This window comes from Saimiri boliviensis, chromosome 5 (genome assembly GCF_048565385.1).
Source record: "Saimiri boliviensis isolate mSaiBol1 chromosome 5, mSaiBol1.pri, whole genome shotgun sequence".
NCBI lineage: Eukaryota > Metazoa > Chordata > Mammalia > Primates > Cebidae > Saimiri > Saimiri boliviensis.
In genome coordinates, this window is record NC_133453.1 from 94558708 (window position 1) to 94577640 (window position 18933).

Below are 18933 nucleotides of genomic sequence, written 5' to 3' on the forward strand. Positions count from 1 at the left end.
ATCTCTATATTTCAAGAGCAGAAGAGTTCTTTCTAGACACCTTACATCTATAATAATAAGAGGACACTGGCCCAATTATTATCGCTTATATAAACACTCCTATAAATTTTGAAAAATTTTATACATGCAACAAAACATTCCAACATTTGAAGACATTAAGAAAAATCACAAGTGACTCATCTGATCATTTTATATATTAATAAATATTATGACATATATGTGAACACATCACAAATCATATTGGTGTACCAAGAGGCAATTTATGCCTCTCTTAAGTATGTACTGACATAACCTAATATACTAAAATGGGAAGGGGCTTTAGTCACTGAAATATGCATCGTGTAACAAAGATGAAGAAAATACATGGCTTGTGCCCATCATAAAAAAAGATTCAGACTGAAGGCTTAGCTTTGGTTTTTTCAATTAAATTGTTAAACTGTGCACAGTGATTTTTTTTTAGAACTTGAGACATTTGTGATGTTGGCTGTTTAAATCTTTGTTACCTTCGCTGTGAATTGAAATTGTACATATTTAGTAAATCATGCAGACAAAACAAACTTTTTAGACAATATTTTTATTGGAGAGTTTTCTTTTCCTGTATCCATGTTAAAAAAAAAAAAAAGACCTCCTTTCCCAAAATAAAAATGTCAATACTAAATTTAAAGAAGTATAAAGGAATGATTGCTTCCTTTAGAGCAAAATATTTAAATAAACATGGAGATAATTGGCAACATGTTCTTTTTGGGCTAGTAGGCTGTGTCCAATTTTTTGGGTCTGATGTTTCAGAGGGCCTCTGTTTCAGGGTTGAAGATGATATATTAATCTTGGAATTAAACAAATGCTATTAAATAACAGAAATAAATCCCTTAGTCTTCATTTGTATATGAAATATGGAATTTGTCAGAGAAATGACACTGAGATTATATGATGCTGAATATGCCACAAGCTAAAACTTTCTCTATTAAATGAGTCGCCTACTACCTATAATCTAGCACGACATGTTAAAATGCTCCAAAATATTGAAAATAGAAAATGAACACCACAGTTCCCATTTGGCCTTGAGATGAATATGACAAAGATTCTAATAATTTTAGTCAAAGAAAATGATGAGTAAAAAATACATGAAGATTAAAGTGGTGACAAATGATCTTTTAAGTATTCTAATTGGTCTTTCTCATTCATAGCTTTGATTCCACAGAAATTGCAAATCCTGATGATCCTGATTTGTAAGTGCACCCAGTCAGCTTTCTCTCTTTCACTCCATGGAATATGCCTATTAGATTTGGAAAGAAGGATAAGCCCCCAAAATGTTAAAAATAGACTACTGCCCTGGCAGGAAATTTAGCATTGGCAAGCACAGAACTCAGAAGGAACTGATCTAACATAAGGAAACATTCAGAGAAAGATTTGTGCATTATGATCCTGTTCTGACCATTTTCAGAGCAGTCAAAGGGAAGTCAAGTGTATGTGGGTGTGTGCATGTGTGCATATGTGTGCAGGCTTGCTAAGTTTGTGTGTGTACACTTGAATAGCTAGTTTTTAAAATAAATAAATAAATAAATAAATAAATACTGAAGACATGGAAAGAGTCTGAAAGGAATGCTTTTCAGACATTTTATATTTTGTTACCTTACATAAATCAAGGACATTTTAAATGTTGATGCTGCAAAAATAAAAGGTTCTGAAGACAGCTTCACCAAAAAAAATCCATATTTATAAGATATGTCAACAGCAAAATAGAGAAAATATTAAATTATCTTTACTCATTTTATGGGAAACTTAGATTTTAGTTAATGGCCTTTCCTTAAACATTAAAAAATCACTTTTACTCATTCCTAAAATGGTATTATTATAGGGTGAATAAGTACAGTTATACCCATTCTAGTTTTGTTTAGGAAAAAAGAAATACAGCCTTCAAATTACTTGAAAAAATAAAACATGGATGAATAAAAGAATGCAAATTTAGAAAGGAAACTCAAGAACATCCCTATACTCACCGAAAACATTATGGTATATTTAGTGACCGCAAGCAACCCAGACCTTGGTTTTTACATCTCTTCTGAAAGACACCACTTCCAACACAAACATTTCCCAACCCTGTAGTGCAGACCAGGATTGGTGCAGACATAAAGGGAGAACACCAACTATTGAATAACCCTCAACCACTTCCTGAGTCCTGAAACATTCTGTGGAGGTCTACCACTTCATTATTGAACATGCTTAGAAAGTGTGAGCTCATAGGTTTCCGGTTGAAGGTACATCTAAGCAAGAGTGGGAAAAGAGAAGTACTAACCACCCTGCCCAACTTGCTTTAACCCTTAACACGCTAGTACTGGGGAGAATAGTAGTAGGCTGAGAAATAATCAGCCAAACACTCAAGTAAGTACTTCTGTATTATCAAAGACAATTCCATGACAAGGGACATTTCACTCACCTTAAAATAAATGTTGATGGAACAGTCCAGAAAATCGTCTAAGAACAAGAGTTCAAACCACAAGACCTGCTTAATATGTACTTTCTTGACTTTTTAAATGAAAACCAGAATAATGATTTGCACAAATGCTTTCCCAGGAATTGTCATGGCCCCTCATGTCAGATGCCTTCACTTACAAATTGACCTATGTTAACTCATTTATGGCTTGATCAAATTATAACACATTTCTTGTCTACCTTAAAATTGTCAAAACTCTTGTCCTCATTCTTCAGTAAAACTTTCATATGAGTTCAGTAAGAAGAAAATCTTTATGTTTGTAATTTTTGGAAAAATAAAAGCAGTTAATTAATCTACTACGTGCATTTTATAGATGAGGAAATTGGAATCTACATATCCTTGAGACCACATAAGTTGTTTGTATCTGTCCCACAATGATCTCTAGAAAACAGTTAAGTGTAGATTGTCAGAATCTCAGTCTTCTGCGTCATCATTTAGTGTTCTTTCCAATTATCACAGTAAAACACTTCTTCAAACGGCTATGGAAACATTAGAAGGAATGAGTTAGTTTCTCTACTTCCCACAGTAAGTTCATTCTGGTCTACAAAAACTCTTTGATGCAGGAGTGCAATGAAAATATCTACTTTAGAAACCCGCTGTTACTCTAAGGTGTCACATCATCATCTCAGGACTATTAATTGCTTATGGATTAGAGTCTGCTTTAAGAGCCAGAGACATTCTTAGTTTTAAAAAACGCTCTTTAAAAATTACTAACTGCTGCTGCTACACGTTACTCACTCATTTTGTTGAAGATTCTTGACAGTGTTCATGGTCATTGAAGAGTGGTGGCTCCATCCAACCTCTCTACCCACAGTTTTCAGCTTAAGCCCACTTCAGGAGTCCCCAGTTCCATTTTTTCTCTGCTCACGACCTTCCTGAACCCTGAATGCACTGAATGATTCAGACATGGCCCAAGGTGGAGGCAAGGCAGCAGGTGTACACAGTAAGAGGAGCAGTAGGAGATTCATAAACCTGCAGTGGGAAAATTGGAATAAATGGAAACAGACCAAAAGGTTAGAGTGTGAAGAAATTTAGATGCCCTATCATCCAAAGCCCTGGATTTTCAAGTTCTACCATTCCAAGGAAATAAAACCCTATAATTACCACATAGTTATTGGCAGAGCTGGGACCAGAAGCCAGGTCTCCAGTTATGACATTGATGTTTTTATTGAGTCTATTGATACTTCTACTACTTGTATGATGCTTTCATTCTATTTAGTGCTCCTACAAATAATACTAATAAATAACAAATTGCAACATTAATAATGCCTCAATGTACTGAGTACCTACCATGTGTAAGTCACAATACTAGGTACTATGGGATACGCAAAGATAAACCTGACAGCGTTACTAACCTCAGGCTTCTTACAATGTGGCAGAGGCAGACATACACAAGTAAGGATAATACTAAGTTCCAAGTGCCTTAAGAAGAGACCAGTGTGGAAGTCCCAACCATGTTCCCTTCTGTATCCTGCTGCTTCCTCTATTTAAACACAAAATAACACCTTTCTCTCAATAATATGTATATTAATGAGTGATGCTATACAGGAAGCACTGTTGCATGTCCTAGGAATACAGCAATGAATAAATAGACAATATACCTGCCTTCAGGGATGTACATTCTAGCAGGGAAAGTAGAAAACAGAACCATTATATAGATCACTTCAGATAGTGCCGTTTTGTTGGAGATAAAAGAAGGTGATGTAATCGTAAATGAAATGGAAATAGTGGACAGTCAGCTGGGGGTGGGCGGAGCATCGGGAAAAGCTCCCGAGGCAGTGGTGATTGCCTTGAGCCTGAAGGTTGTAAAGAGGTCAGCCATGGGAAGATGTGCAGCAAGAGCTCCAGAAGAAGGAACAGCAGGTGCAAATACCCAAGGCAGGAATGAGTTGGCTTTTTTGGTGAATAAAAAGAAGGCCAGCCTAACAAAGCATAGTAGACAAGGGAGAAGGGTGGAAGATGACGTCAGAGCAGCAGAGAAAACAGTTTCCCGGTCATGAGAAGGGTTTATAGTGTGATCTAATAATAAGCATTCAGGACCAACTCATTGGAATTCAGAGGATCTGGATGAGTAGAACTTCTTAGGTCCTTTGGTCCAATGTCATGTTTCCATAGGTGAGAAAACAGTTTATAAATTGATGAGGTTCACTCTGTGGGAGCCTGGGGCCTCCTGAGTTATTATTCTCAGTGACTTGTCCAGAAATGAGCTCAGCAATTTGTTTGCAGCCTATTCCTAATTACCTCCCCTATCAAATGAACAATAACATGACATTCTATGCCCTTCTGATTTTAAAATGAGAGGAATCTCATTTTTCAGACTCACACAAGACCACCTGCATTCTGTCTGGTCACAGGCAGATCTGTCAGCCTGGAAAACAGAAATTGTTTGGCTCAAAGAAAGTTTGTATTTTGGAAACGAAAGCACTAGATACAGCAAACAGGACGCCACGGTGATACGTTACCCTGGAAGCACCTTCCCCAATCAGCGTGTCCCAGCACTATCCCCGCAGTTGCCAGTTCGCTCCAAACAGCTGTGCTAGAGTCAGCCATGAGCAAGAGCCTCGGCCATTTCCCCTTCCTCTGAACTCCTAAAAAATACAAAAACTCACAGAGCTGAGAGAGAAGCCAATAAGAAGTAAGGAACATGCAGCAGGTGGTACCATCTGTGCCCGGCTAATTCCAGCCAAAACAATCTGCTCCCTAGAGTTCCCAGTTGTGGAGAAGGGAAGAGAATCTGACAGCGGCAGAGCCAGGGGAGGGGGTGTGGGAGGGCAAGTGCCGAGGCTATTATTCCAACGATCATCCAGTTGGAGGAAGTAGATTATTGATGCCAGTGAACTATTATCTCTCTCCATTTCTCTTTACAACCACGGTGGGAGATTCCTCCAAAGTCTCGCTAAGCTGGCAAGTCTCAGAACCCACACCTGTGAGACAGACATGCAGGCATCACTGTGAGTCTGTCACCACTGAGGTGGGAGGGACAAACATTCCCCAGCAAGACTGGGAGACACAGCCCACCCCAGAACGAAAAAAGCAAGAGGGAGGAAGATTATGTTTATTTTATTTTATTTTCCTAGCGACTGAATTCCCTTCTGCTCTCGTGTTCGCTCTTTGAAAATTATCCACTGTTTGAAATTGGCTTATAGTCTGCATGCTTTCTCCCCAGGTTGGCATTTTCTGACATAAAATACTTTCACTTGATGGACGTTGTTGTGAGGGGCAAATCTCCTCCCCTGGTGCACTTATAATCATGAAATGAATCAATGCAAGCAATTCAAAGATAGATCAAATTGTCTGTACTAATAACTTTTCTTTAAGAGAGTGATAGATACACACGGCCCATCCTTTTCACAGATTGAGAAGACAGCCATGATCACAGGGTCACAGAAAGACCTACGTGCTAAAAAAAGAAAATGTTATGCATTGCAAAGTTTCCACCAGGACCTTGAGGTTTAAGTGCTGTCTCTATAGAGTCATCTGTCAAATGCAAATACCTGGGTGGGATGATATTTGCTATTACCACCTATTATCACCTTCCCTTGGATCAATGTATCAATTCTACAGCTGAGAGTTGAGCCCAGAAGGAGTGGAGCATACGTAAATTTGCTTTTTTTGGATGAAGAGAAAGGAAGGTGTGAATTTTAGATGCTGCCCCAGAAAATGGGGCCCTCAGAAGTCCCTGAAAAAAAATAAAGAGCTAGAAACATTCTTTGGTGTCAAAGAAGGCCAAGGATTGGCTGGGTGCAGTGGCTCACGCCTGTAATCCCAACACTTTAGGAAGCTGAGGTGGGTGGATCACGAGGTCAGGAGTTTGAGACAAGCCCGACCAACATGGTGAAACCCAGTCTCTACTAAAAATACAAAAATTAGCTGGGCATGGTGGCACATGCCTGTAATCCCAGCTACTCAGGAGGCTGAGGCAGGAGAATTGCCTGAACCTGGGAGACGGAGGTTGCAGTGAGTGGAGATCCTACCACTGCACTCCAGCCTGGGCAACAGAGTGAGACTTAATCTCAAACAAAAAAAAAAAAAAAAGGAAGGCCAAGGATTGCCAGCTATCACCAGAAGCTAGGAGCGAGAAATGGGACATGGGACAGATTCTTTCTCAGGTCTCCTGGAAGAAACTGACATCTTGATTTTGGACTTCTGGCTTCCAGAACTGTGAGACAGGCTTCATTGTTTCTAGCCAACCTGTTTGCGGGGCTCTGTTACGGCAACCCTAGGAAACTCACACACTCCCAAAATGACCCACAGCCAGGCCTCTTAACATTCACTCTCTGGCTGGATCAAAAACTCAGGATCAATTTCTGATCTCAGCATTCTCTTGGTGCCAGGGCTTTAGCAGATAAAACAAATATTAGCAGGAATATCCCTTTTGGTTTTGACATGCATATCATCAGGAAAATGATGCACTGCCTGCTCTTCTCCCCAAATGTCTTCTATAAGGTAATCTTTTTTAAGTAGGATAATTAAATTCTTGTTTCAAAGGGCACCAAAGTGCAAGCATTATCATCTGATTTCCTGTAAAGAGTATTTTCCTATCTCCTGTTCCACATGGTGCCCGTTAACAGGAGAATCACCAGGTGAGTCAGACATTATGTTTACAGGTTTGTGGCTCATGTCAGCACTAAGAAGAGGAAAATGAGAAAGGAAAACATGAATTGGGAAACTGTGTCAGAGGGCAGGCCAACACAATGGAAGAACTCAAAAGCAAAAGAAAAGGGTGATGTGTGGAAACCAAAACCTTGCTTCAGGTAGAAAAGGACAGAGAGAAATGGGGTAACATTTAAAATTAAGAGGAAGAGGAGATCCAAATAAATTTTTTTTTTAAGTTTGAGTTTGATAGTGGAAACGAGTGGGATGTGCCCATTCATCTAGATTCATTACTTCAGGATGTATGATCTTCAACTTTTTCAGCTCCACATCTCCAGTGAAATTGACTAATAATTCCCACAATGTACTTAGGTCACCATGATTTGAAAAGGGTTTGGGAGTTCTACGGATTAAGGCAAGAAGGGAGTGAGGCAAGTGATGTGTGTTTTGAAATATTGCTCTGGCAGCCAGTGGCTCAAAGCTGGAAATTGGTGAGACCAGGAGCTAGGACGAGTTCTCACATGTGCCTCTGGGCTCTGTTCTGCCCCATTACTCCATGCCTGCCACTGCCTGCCCACCCATGAGTAGGCAACAGAAGACACAGGTAAGAAAGCAAGGGGATGGTTCGCTGAACATTTCTCATCTCTTTGCTAGAAAAACAAACTCAACCCTATGTCTTCTTCACAGAGGGCCAGCATGCCATCTTTTACATTTTCCTTCTAGAAGATGGTATATCATCTTGAAAGCCTGGTTTAATTTGCTTTTTCTCTAACCTTTGTGGTATTTTTTATATGCCATTAGTCAGTTATTGCATGTTACGAGCAATAACAGTCCCACCTAATGTATTTAATTTGTTTTGAAAATCGTAGCACATCTTTACACATAGAAGAGGCAGCTTTTAATTCCATTGATAACTTCCTCCTTGAAAGTACTCTTTTAAATTCCTAACCACATTCTTCTTGGTTTTCCTCCTACCCACTGACCAAGATCTGCTTTTTCCACTCAGCCCTTAAATGGTAGCATTTGCCAGGGCCCTTCTGGGGCTCTCTGCTCTCCTCATTGCAATCACTGACTTTTTCAACACCCACAGCATCAGCTTCAACTCCTACTTATATACCAAGACTCAAACATGCAAAAATACAAATGCATTGCCCCCGTCAGACTTCCTCCTGGTCACTAGGCCTGCACATCCAAATGAATACTCAGCATCGCTACCTGATGGTCTCAGAGGCACCTCAAGCTTGACATGTACAAAATGGACATGGCAGTACCTTTCTACCTTCCCCCTATAAAACCTGGTGAATGTCACCCACCAAGTGACTCAGGTGAAAGTCATGAGAGTCATCCTGCTGGATCTCTAAATGAGTTGCTGAATTTTGTACCTCAGGTTCCCTATTATCTCTTCTTCCTGTCTCTCCTCCTCCATCACCATTGCCACTCCCTTATTTCGGGCATGCATCGCATCCCAGGAGTTCCCTAACAGCCTCTTAACTCACCACTCTGGCTCTGAGCTCACCCAAGGTGCTGCTTGGCTCTAATGTGGCAGGGAATGGAACTATTACTGATGGTTGATGGAGGGCTAGCAGACCAAAAAATGCCACCTTTTAGATTCTTTAAAGATACATCTTGATACTCTTCATACAAGCATTACTTTAACATTATTCCATCACAGTCTTGACAACTGTTATGTTTATGTATTTCCTTTAAAAAGATTGAAAATAATGTGAAACAAGTGGTCTCCTCCCATCCCCTTGACACCCTTCACTGTACTTTTGATCTCATCGCCTTCTAATTCTAATTCAGCTCACATTTTTACATTAGCCAAAAGTGCTCTTTTGGTACTTTCTTTTACCTTCGTCTATCTTCTCCTACAGAAAACTTCTAAGCCTGTAAACTTCTTAAACTCAGGGACTGTGTTGTCTTTGCAGTCCCACTTCTGTGACTTACTGCCACCAAGTAGATATTCAATGAATGTTCACTGAATTAATTAACGAGTACAAATTTGATCATGCTAAAGCCCTACGTAAGAACCACTGTGTGGTTCTCCAAAGCACCCAAAATATAGTTCATATTCCTTAATGTGACTCTCAGGATCTGCCCCCTCCTTGCTTTTCTTTCCATCATCTCTCACATTCCTCCAACTGCATCTGCCTGGGCACACTGCCCTCTATTATTCCTTCCTTCCTTCCTTCCTTCCTTCCTTCCTTCCTTCCTTCCTTCCTTCCTTCCTTCCTTTCTTTCCTTTTCTTCCTTCCTTCCTTTTTCTTTCTCTTTCTTCCTTTTCTTTCTTCCTTCCTTCCTTTTTCTCTTTCCTTTCTTTTTTCTTTCTCTCCTCTCTCACTCTCTCTCTCTCCTCTCTCTCTCTCTTTTTAAGACAGGATCTTGCTCTGCCACCCAGACTGGAGTTCAGTGGTTCAGTCATGGTTCACTGCAAACTTGACCTCCTGAGCTCAAGTGATCTTCCCACCTCAGCCTCCCAAAGCCGGGACTACAGGTGTGCACAACAATGCCCAGCTAATTAAAAAAAAAAATTGGGTAGAGACAGTGATGGGGGTCCTCTTTATGTTGCCTAGGCTGGTCTTGAACTCCTGAGCTCAAGTGATCCTCCCACCTCAGCCTCCTAAAGTGCTGGGATGGCAGGTGTGAGCTACTGCGTCCCGCTCCATTCTTTTTGTCCATCAGAACACAGCTCAAGGGGTCATCTCCCTAAGAGGATCCTCCCCAAAACCCTAATCTTAGAAACACCCCTCCAGTGAGATTCTATGAGGATCCTCTATGTGCTTCATTCATGCACTTCTCCAAGGGTTGATTTTCCAAAGACAATGTGTTCTTGAAAGGAAGAGACCATGAGCGTGCTGACTCCAGTGGCAAGTTCAAGCCTGAAACCCTAGAAGAACCAAGATAATGTGTGAGTCCTCTGGAAAGATGCTGGCAGCAGCAGCTAGTTTCCCACTAAACTGGGTTATTAGCCAAGCAGAAGGACAATTCAGTGACAAGACAGAAAATAGCATGGCAAGTGAGGGATGTAAACAGAAGGGACTATGGACACACCCCAGTATAAACCAGAAATTCATAATTTAAGACACCTGAAGAAGTTTAAATTGATTTACAATGCTAGACTGAGGCACAACATTTACCCACATAAATCAACAATTTCATCTCTCACATAACCACTAACTATGTATAGCAGCATCAGCCTCCACGGCTGACATCCAGATACTGATTGATTTGTAAAATTAGTGAGGCAAAGCGCACCACAGTCTGAGTGAGGTAGGTTAAAGGGAAATGTGAACAAATAGGTTTTCTATCTAAGACTGAGTTCGAGCATAGACTTTAAGCTATTTAAGCAATGACTCAAATAAAGAACATGAACTGTATGAAAGAGGAAGAAGCCCAAAATAATCCGGGATGTCTTTTCTTCAAATTCTCTGGAGTTTTCAATTACCTCAGTTTCCTGACAAAGCTTTGCTGATGTAGTAATTTACGGTAACAATCAGCAAGATAAGAGCAGGTTTGTGTGGGCCAGAGGTAAATTTGGGTCTGACATGAGTAATATATCCTGCAATGAAGGACAGTGGGAGGCCTGAGAAAAGGTATGGTTTTCTATTAGCAATTTTTAAACAAAACGAAAACCATATGCATCTATTACATGGCAGGTGAATATGCTGCCCTCAACTGTTTTTTCTCATGAAATAGAACTACTTCCTTAAGTCCTAAGCGGCTTTTTAAGTAAAGACTCCACCATAAATGCTATAGAAGTTCCGCATAAGAGAGAGGCTAGAAGATGTGCTATGTTTGCAACTGAAATGTTCACTCCAGAACCTACTGAACGTACTGTAAGTACCCTCTGTGTTTAGAGAACTGTGTGTAATTACAAAAGAGGTAGCAGAAACTATACTTGCTTTGAACAGCGTACAATTATTTAAATGAAGTCAAAACAAACAAATGGAAGATCATAGATAGACACAATAGCCCTTTTGCCAACAGGAATCCTCTGTAAACTAAGATACACAAACAAACTGAACTTCTTAGTCACAGATACAATTATAAAACTTTTTTCTCCAGCTTTTTTGACAGTACCTGGTGAATTTTATCAGCCTCCTTTGCCACAGAGCATGAAGCCTACAGATCCCAAAGACTCTAGCTGGGTTGATGGAGAACTTTGCAGTTCCTCTGATCAGCATTGCAAGCTTCACTTCTCACTGTACAGGACTGAGTGTGCAACGACCACAGGCTTTCCTTGGAAGCTGCTTTTCTCCACTCTTGCAAAATTGGTGAGATGGACTGGTACTCTCGTGATTTTGCTTTTTCCTTCTAAAGTCAAGTACAGCAAAACCAGAACATTTAAACCGAGGGTTCTGGTGTAGTTTCCTTGTCAATCAAATGAGAGGTTGTAAAGAATCCCTAGATTCCTTCCTAAAAAGTCTATGAGCAGGTTAAGGGCACTTTATTTGCTTAACACAAAAGAAGTTCTTTGAGTTGCGGAGTGAGAGCTTAGGCTTTCTAGTGAAAAGACCTGATTGGAGTCCCAGCTCTGTCCCTCCGTAGCTGTTATGACCTTGGCTAAGTTACATGCTTAAACCTCAATTTACTTAAAATAGGAGCAATATCAATAACTATTTCACAAGACGGTTGTGAGAATCAAGTGAGAAAACATATGTGCAAAGAGTTTGCAAATGGCCAGCATTCCAGGTACTGGTTATGGGGCAAAAGTATTGAGAGTTCATTTGTTTCATTGATTCTCCTTTGACTTCCTCCCATAGTTGTCCTTTCTTTCTTCCCTTTGGGTTTAAGGGAAGCTGTCCTTTGATAACCTATTCCTATAGTTAGGTCCACAGAGAGTTCTTTAAAAGGAACACAATCATTTCAGTACATAGAAATTTTCCAGCATGTAATTTTTCGGGGGACAGGACAGTCTCGATTTTCATCCTCAAAGAGATCCTTTGTTTCCTGGTAGGCGTTAGCCTAGGGTAGCTCAAAGGGGAAAGAATGCTTGACAATTATCAGTCCGAGGAATGGCCTCAGAGTATGAGAAATGAGGAGGTTGTTCTGTGTGATTCTAGGTATGTGGTGGCTGTGTCACCCTAAAGAGATAATCCAGAGTAATAATGAAGTAGTCACAAGGGTGAAGCTTCATACAGGAGGCAGCTGAGGCAGGGCTCACAATTTGAACCTTCTGTTAGCCTTTTTGCGTATTTTAAAGAGAGACTTTAAAATCGTGAGATAGCCTTGCCTGGCAGATTCATCGGCCCATATGGGGACCTGTTACATAACTCGGGAGGCTCAGGCGGGGAAGCTGCTAGAGATGAAAGCTGAAGATCCAAATAGCAGGAAAAGGTTCTTAGTTTATGATTGTTGTTTTCCTTCAGCTAATTTTAATTCTGATGAGCACAAAGTTTTCTTGGGTACTTTTTGTTCGTCAAATCTTTTTTTTTTTTTTAACTGTATTGTTCAGCCAAATATTTCTGAAGCCTCTGTGAAAACAACACTATCATAGCTCATGTAAACAAGTGTTTCCATGAAAATTGGCTTGAAAAATACATGTAGATGACAACCTGAAAGACCACTCCTACTGTAAAAATGAAAATATTTGATTGATTGATTGATAGAATATTAAGGCTTACAGTTAATTAAAATAGATTCAAATTATGTTAACTCTAACCATCCTGTTTACTTACTTTTTATTCCTCTAATAACCTAAATAGGTGATGTGTCTTGATATATTTTGATTCTCTAATGGAAGGATACATCTCCAGTCAAACTTTTTTAAAAAGGTCATTTGTAAACAAATAATTACTGATTACCAGTAAATGTCAGTCATTGTGCTAGACAACAGGAATAGATGTGGAATAATATGTGGAAGTCCATATGCAAACAGATGATTACAGGGGGAGCAGAGAGGAAGCAGCCTTGTGTTGCTCTATGACATCTCTGCCTAGGGGACCTAGGGCAGCTTTCAGAGAAAAGGGGCTATGTGAAGAAGAATCATGGGAGTTTATTTATCAGGTCGAAAAGAAAGGGCAATGCTCAAAAGCATGGAAACGTGAAGAGTGGGGCATGCTAAGAAAATGATGAGCTCACGAGATGTCTTGACTTTTAGTTATAAAAGCCTTTGAAAATAGGAAATATCATACAACAATAAATTATGTTAACACTCATATGTATTAATTACCTATTTCTCACAATTGCTAATTAAGAACTCAGAGCAAATAGCAATATTAGGCATGACCTATGTGCTAACATACAGCCTCCTTGCATCAAAGCGGGAAGAGGAAAGAAAACCATTTGAGTCACCCTCTGCCCAGTATAGGTAAATATGGCTGGAATGTTACCATAGCACGAGGCAAGTGCCTGATTGGACTTTGACCTTTCACCTAAAAAAAAAAAAAAAAAAACCTTCTAGTGACTTCCAGATGTAAATGCTTGACCATTAGCAAGCAGTGAAGACTGAATCCTTATTTCCCACAAGCTAGGTATAAATGGGAAACTTATGAGGATATCATCTAATTATTGCAAATGACATGAGAAAAATTTGAGGAAACAATTTAAGCAATTTAATAAAGTTTTTATTCTATCTCCCATTCCTGAAAATGGTATTTCAAAGTTAGCCTTTCTAACAGGAAACAGAGTAGCTTGACAAAAGAAACCACAGCTCTCTATCTAAACAGGCAGCATATTTGTGTGGTGTGGAGCGATACATATGTTCACTGCCCTTTACTGGTTAAACTGTATTTCATTATCATCTCCTTATTTCCACTTCTAATTCTAGCAGAAGCATTTCCTATAAACAGTTCAGCTTTCTAGCTGTTTTGAACATAAGCGTTCTTTTAAAATGCCTGATCCCAACTTTATTAAGCAGTTTTTCCCTCATTCTTAATTGTAGCCCTTCAGGCACACACTTAACAGGTCTTCTGCCATAAATGGGAAGAAAAATAAATGTATTACCAATTCCAGTTGCATTGTGTATATGGATATTTATGCCATCTGGGTTTAAAAAACTGCTTCAATTAGAAATATCTGTTTTATATTATCATGGTGTAATGATCCTGTAGAGTTAATCATTATAACGTTGTGTGATACTGCAGAATGAACACATCCTCCCAAATCAACAATATTTTTAAATCTAATTCATTGTATTAGAAACTTCTATAATTTGTCTAATGTAAAGAACAGATATTTGCATGTTCTTTCATGTTACCTTATTTGGTTTTAGCTTAACATTTACCGGAGTGTAATCTTCTCTGTATCGGCTTAGACCTGTTGAGGCTCTGTAGGTGTCGTAAGGTTCCAGAGTGCTGAATCGTGTGATGTGGATGCTGAATAATTTCAGGTAATGGCCACTAGGGAAAGTGGCATCAACCAGAAAACTCTATCCAGAAGCCTCTGCAATGTCCAAAGTCAGAGATAAAGCCAAGTACTGCCTCTTCCCTCTCCTCTTCTTCTTTTCCCCACCTCCTCCCGTGTTTTATTTTTTTCTTCTTCAATATGGACTAAAAATGGACCAACTACTCTTTCAGGGTTCTACTCTTTTGCATCTGAAAACTTCAGCTAGAAAAAGGTACCATCAGGATACCTTTCTATGATAAAGAAGTCCCCAGTACAGACGGTTCTGAGAAAACCAAGCTTCATGTGCTTTGTTCTTAAGAAACCAACATCACCAGGGCATGATGAGTAAGAGCTACTACCCATCTCAAAGTTCTATGTTCTCAAACTCAAGAATGTATCCGGCAGGAATATCTTGAGGGTTTAGGAAACTATATCCTAAAGAATTATCTTACATTCTAAGGCTGAATTAATATGTACCGTCTAGCTTAGTTACTTTTTTAAAATAATAAAAAGCTATCTTTGATTTTAAAATAATTATTTTTCTATTCTCCTTCTCCTTCAAAATAAAGTTGTAAATCCTATTTCAGATTATCTTGTAGAAAGAATTTGAGACAGTAAAGCTACACTAAAGTTACTAGAGGTGTCAGAGAATCAGTGTGTTGATGAAAGAGTGAGTTTAAGGTCAAGGTTAAAGAGAGTTCCTTTCAGATCCCTCTTAGAAGCAGACCTTTAGACCAAGGCCTCAATTTAAAACAAAAAGAGAGGAGGGGGAGAAGGAAAGAGAGAGAGAGTTGAATTTCTGTTTAATTTTAACAGGAGTAGGTGAAGAGGTGTGTAAATGGGCAGATACAGCACAGTGGGGCCACAGGATCCAACAGAGGTTACAGGAGATCTATTCTCTGTGGGACTCAGGTGCCTCCGTTGAGAACTGCAGCTAGTGAAGAACCAAGCTAGTAAAGAGGTCACTGGTCTGGAATCAATGGTCCAGATCAGAGCTCTAAGATGACAAGAGAAACCTAAGCCTCTTGCACTGTATTAAAATTTGGACAATATATGCCAAAACAGGATGTATATACATTTTAATAGTTTAAAATTGTTTATAATTAATAAACTAATGTTTTTTAACACACATATTAAATGGCTATATTATGATCTCATTTAGTTAAACGTGTGAAAGGTCTAAATTTAAGGAAGCAAAAGAATGAAATGCACTGGTAAGCTCTAGCCAATCATGATTCACTCCCTGGAGTGGGATCCATCTCTTTTTAACCATATGGCTGGGAATAGGGGTGAGATATTTTCCAGGAGAAATCAGGCTACTGTAGAAGGGCAGATAGATACTGAGGAGGCAATCACAGATTCATATGATTATACTTAGGGTAGAACCATTTTGCCCCTTTCAAGAAAGAAGTATTAAAAAATATAATATCCCAGCCTCCAGAAAGAGCAACCTGAGAAGATATTCTTCCCGAAAGTATGAAGCCAGGAGTACATTTATGGTACCTAATGGTTCTCAACATATATTTTTTTCTGTCAGGACACCCATGTTGCATAAGGTAACCATGAAGAAAGCATTTATCAGACCCCAGTAAGTTAGGTTATAGGTCACATAAAGTTTCTGACATTTCTCTCGTACCCAAGGCTTTGCTTCGTACTGGAAGCCAAGTGAGTCAAAGTGGGGATTTCCACCCCTTCCTTTATAAGCTAAAAAATTGTATTGTCAAACTTCAACATTTAATTCTTTCTTTCTTTCTTTCTTTTTCTTTTTTTTGAGACAGAGTCTCGCTCTGTCACCAGACGCCAGGCTGGAGTGCAATGGCGCAATCTCACCTCACTGTGAACTCTGCCTCCCAGGTTCAAGAGATTCTCCTGCCTCAGCCTCCCAAGTAGCTGAGACTACAGGCATGCGCCACAACGTCCAGCTAATTTTTTTTTTTGTATTTCAGTAGAGATGGGGTTTCACTATGTTGCCCAGGATCGTTTCAATCTCTTGACCTTGTGATTCACCCACTTCAGCCTCCCAAAATACTGGGATCACAGGCGTGAGCCACTGCACCTGGCCCAATATTTAATTCTTATAGATAACAGATAGCTTTTGCTCTGGTTCGTAAGTGATTGAGACCCATCAAGCTGCTTTGCCACAGTGGTGAAGAACTTCTGCTCTCAGGTCAAACTTCTCTGGGCCTAAGCAGGTTGTGGCATGCTAGGATATTTTTTTCTGGGTCCCAGAACTTTAAGAACTGGTTAGGAATTCTCTCAAGAGTAAAAATATCCCAAACTGAAAAGAAGTTCTCCCTAAAACGTGGAGAAAGAGCATAGGTTTTAGAGTCACAGGGACATCAATTTCAATTTCAAGCCTGCTTTGAACTTATGTGCAAATTTGAGCGATTTTTTTTTTTTTTTTTTTTTTTTTTTTGCCTGCTTGAGTCTTAGTATCCTCATCTGGGTTGATGGTGCATGCATTAAATAATGTCAGATACATTGGTAATAGACATGCAATAAATAAATATGAGCCCTTGTCCCCTGTTTTGGGGTCTAAGTATCTCACAAACTAGTTCATATCTTTGGCAGAAACCGCTTGCAACAAATTTTTTCCCATAGGAGGTAACAGATGCTGCTGTTTTCCTCCTCAACAGCTCTTCCTCATTTCTTCCTATGACCAGAATCCTGATGTTCAGGTAGGAGACAGCAGGGAGCGAACTTGGAGAGACTTTTTAAAAAGATAGAACTCTCCTCTACTCCATGGGTGAACTATGAGTAGTCTAAGCCAATTGCAATGAGTGATAATTCCATTCGCCAGATGCCAGTGACATAGGCATAACCCTTTCAAGCCAATGAAAGGAAAGGGAAAGTATTCTGAAAGACCTCTTGGAAAAATTTCTTCTCTGATAAAAGGAGAAAGATGTATAATGGAACCACCCCCCCCCCACCAACCTCTTTTTTTTTCCTACCTTTGAAATAAGTTCTGGGAAGACAAGATTATTTTGATATGAAGCATCCATCTGGCAACCATGAGACACTCAGGAAGAAAGAACAAAGGATGCCAAGAGCCCACATCCTTGATGAGATTGTTTGGGCACCACACCAACTTTGAAACTATCTTCCCCCAGACCTCCTGTTGTATCATCTCATTTAACCTGACTCTGGAAGCCACTTTTAGTTGGTTATTCTGTTACTTGCAGCCAAAGGCATCCTAAATGACACAGAAGACTGCCAATTTTGAATTAAACATTTCAAATCCATTTAGATTACAACAAAAGTTTTAAACCATTGAGACATTGAGGCTACTTCCCTTGATGCTGGACGTATATAGAATTCTATTGCCTTTATCATCCATATGTATTTACATATGTATTTCAATAAGCATTTATTGAAGGCCTCCAATGTGCAAGACACTGGGATACGCATCATGGAGAGAGAGGAGGCTACAAAAATGAATGAAACCTGGATTCTATCCTAAAGGAAACTTACAGCACAGTTGGATAGATAAGAAACAATAAAACAAAAGCAATATCCATAGTTTTGGCCTTAAAAGGAAGCTGGAATCCACCTCTGTAAATCACTAACACATGCACCTATCACATTTTACATTTTATTTTTATATGCCCAGAAACTTGAGCTAAAAGTGGAACAAAAGGAAAAAAAAAAAAAGAATGAGGTAGTAGAATAAAATAAGAGACATTAAACAAAAGGGGCTGAATCACACTCTCACACTCAACTACTAAAGTTGGAATATGGGGGCAAATGTGATTGATGCCTTAGCTTGGGGCTTCTGGAAAAAAGACAGTGAGAAAGGCAGTTTGCTCTACCTGGCGCTCTTTCAGCTCAGGAGTTGGAAAGCCAATACCGAACTGGATTTCTAGGTTCTCTGGCTTTAGTACAAAATAATAAATAAGACTCTGGCAATTTGTGTTAGATTCTTGTACTGGGTCAGCAATTACTATGTGTAAGAGTGCTTCAAAATGACAATCCTCTATACAACACTCCAAATGGCTTTTCACATGCAGAAATATGATGTACTTTGTTCTTTGGTGTTTAAAGCTTAACTAGACAGAAATGATTCTTCATCATCTACAAAATAGCTAGAGTAAGCCCAAGACAACTCCCCAAAGTGGAACAAAATTCAGGATTAAAAAGCAGCATGTTGGCCAGGCATGGTGGCTCACACCTGTAATCCCAACATTTTGGGAAGCCAAGTGAATGGATTACCTGACTTCAGGAGTTTGAGACCAGCCTGCCCAACATGGCAAAACCCTGTCTCTACTAAAAATGTAAACATTAGCTGGGCGTGGTGGTGCACACCTGTAATCCCAGCTACTTGGGAGGCTAAGGCACAAGAATCACTTCAACCTGAGAGGCAGAGATTGTAATGAGCTGAAAACATGCCACTGCACTCTAGTCTGGGTGACAGAATAAGACTCTGTCTCAAAAAAAAAAAAAAAAAAAAAAAAAAAAGCATATGATAGTGAATAAGGATTACAGACTTGGGGGACCTGAGAGATCTGAGTGCAAATCCTGGTTTT